The following is a 2,691-nucleotide window of genomic DNA, read 5'->3' as shown; positions in this document are numbered from 1 at the left end:
CCCCCAACAACCCTCCTGACCCCCCTCACCACACTAACCCTTCACCCACTTACCTCACACACTTTCCTTCTCCTTGGCTTCTCACAGTGACTGGGACCTTTAAACTTACTTGGCTACAGCAGCTAGCGCTGGGTGTTGTGACCAGGTGAGAAAGGGTGAACTGGTTCCCCTCTATTCAAACTTCTCGATAGGTCACTACAAAGGTTCAACTTTCTTTTTCACAAGTATATGTCTTTTGTGAATCCAAATGTATTTAACTATTTATGCGGTGAGCAATAAGGAGCAACAAGGTTCTCTTATAGAATAGACTCATAGAAAGTTTCCAGAAAGAGGCCGTTCGGTCTGTGCCAGCTGAAGAACAGCCAGCCAGCCTAATCCCACTTTCCACCATTTGGGTCCATAGCCCTGCATGTTACAGCACTTGAGGTTCATATCCAAACACCTTTTAAATGAGCTGAGGGTTTTTGCATCTACTACCCTTTCAGGCAGTGAATTCCAGACCCCCACAACCCTCTGGGTGAAAAGGTATTTCCTTATCTCCCCTCTGATTTTTCTACCAATCGCTTTCAATCTATGCCAGCTAGCCACTGACCACTGACCTCTCTGCTAAGTTAAATAGGCCCTTTCCATCCACTCTATCCAGACCCTTCACAATTTTGTGCATCTCAATCAACTCTCTCTCAACCTCCCCTGTTCCAAGCAGAACAGCCTATCCAATCTTTCCTCATAGCTGTAATTTTCCAGCCCTGGCAGCATCCTCATCAATCTCCTCTGTACCCTCTCTCATGTAATCACATCCTTTCTGTAATGAGGTGACCAGAACTGCACACAGTACTCAAGCTCTGACCTAACTCATGTTTTATATGTTCCAGCATAACCTCCCTGCTCTTATATTCTATGCTTCAGCTACTAAATGAAAGGATTTCATATGCCTTCTCAACTACCTTATCAACCTGTCCTGAGTCAAAGAAAGATCAAACTTATTAACTGCTAAACCCAAGGAAAATAATAAAAATGTGGCATCAAATATTCGACCTTTGTGCAGTCAATTGCCCCCGGCACATCTTCCCCCTGCCCCCCACCACCACCCAAACCCCCACCACACACGCACACACACACACACATACATACACACTTATCAGAAATAAGAGGAGTTAGAGTCCAATAAAAAAGGTAATAAAAATATACAGTTAAGTGTTCTTTGATTGTCCTTGAGGCATGGATTTTAATCACTGCGGCCGATTCAGGTTAGCTGGTTTCTTGGATGTGAACTGATGCAGAAAATGTTGCAATTATTACGAGATCTCAGTTTGCTGGCACGTTCCTGATACTGTTGGCTTCTCGAGCCGGAGGACACACTTATTCCAAAATAGAGAGAGAGAGGGAGGGAGAGCAGCATTCAGCATGCTTCCTCTGCTGAAAACTTTCTTGACAGAGACTGTGTCACTTGCAATCTTTTTCTAGTGGCTGGGTAGCGTTTCCTTGAAATGCTTCACCCATTGGGCAGAATTTTCAAGTTGGCATGCAGGCGCGCAGCCAACCCGCTCAAGCGTAAAATAGCACGTGATGACATCAGGAGAGTGTCCCGATGTCACCCTGTGCTCGTGTGATACTTGAGGTGGTGGGCACACGCAAAAATCGGGAGCGTGCCCACCGACAACCAAGAGGGCAATTAAGCCCATTAAAGTCGTAATTGTCCCCAATTTTTCATGGTCCATCCTTTCTATGTCTGAAACTGAAGATGGTAGATGAGAAGAAACCAGCTCCCAAGAAGGGAGCCAAGAAAGCCTTAAAGAAACCATCAGCAAACGGCTGGAAGAAGCAGTGAAAGTCGAGGAAGGAGAGTTACTCCATCTACGTCTACAAAGTGTTGAAGCAGGTTCACCCCGACACCGACATCTCCTCCAAGGCCATGAGCATCACGAACTCGTTCGTGAGCGATGTTTTCGAGCGCATTGTGGGCGAGTCTTCCCGCCTGGCCCATTACAACAAGCGCAGCACCATCAGCTCCTGGGAGATCCAGACCGGGCTGCTGCCCGGGGAACTGGCCAAGCACGTCATATCGGCAGGGACAAAGGCGGTGACCAAGTGCACCAGCTCCAAGTAAAACCCCCACAATAGGCTGGAAAACATTCAACCTCACAGTTGGCAGACGGGCAAATCAGCCAGGCGGCCTTTGCATTTTTCATGAAACCTTGTCCAAGGGCAGGATGAGGTTTCCATTATTAAATAAAACAAATCTAGAGACAGAATTTTTATAATGTATACATTCAGGTGACTGTTTGTGACGCTCGAACCTTCTTGTTCTGATTTTAAAATCTTTATTTAGTTGTTTTGAAGTCTTCAGCTCCCAGAGGGAGCTCCCTGCCTTCAGGGAGCTTTCATTCCACATTTGTTCACACTCGTGTCAGCGCCCGGCCTCCTCCCGCTCTCACCCTGGCAGCACTAAGGTTTTCAGCGTTAGTGAACCAGCCAGCGTGAAATCACAGTTGGGGGCCGATCGCGGTGGGCGTTTCCCAGTTACTCCCAGATCCGCTAATCGCACCCGCCCACCGACCTGAAAATTCTGCCCGTTATGTACTTCCAAGAGGCTTTGGGTGTGTTTGCCTGTTGCAGCCATTGTTTCAATGTGCAGAACTTTGCATTTTTAATGTCTGTTCCTTAGAGACTTACGGATTTCAATGGGTGTCT

At 47.0% G+C, this 2,691-nt stretch overlaps 1 pseudogene; it reads left to right on the top strand.

Moving 5' to 3' along the window:
• Window positions 1-1,741: 1,741 nt before the first annotated feature.
• Window positions 1,742-2,107, top strand: LOC121276087 (annotated as a pseudogene).
• Window positions 2,108-2,691: the final 584 nt, after the last annotated feature.

The sequence above is a fragment of the Carcharodon carcharias genome, chromosome 3 (genome assembly GCF_017639515.1).
Source record: "Carcharodon carcharias isolate sCarCar2 chromosome 3, sCarCar2.pri, whole genome shotgun sequence".
Taxonomy (NCBI): Eukaryota; Metazoa; Chordata; class Chondrichthyes; order Lamniformes; family Lamnidae; genus Carcharodon; species Carcharodon carcharias.
This window is presented reverse-complemented; position numbering and strand designations above follow the sequence as displayed.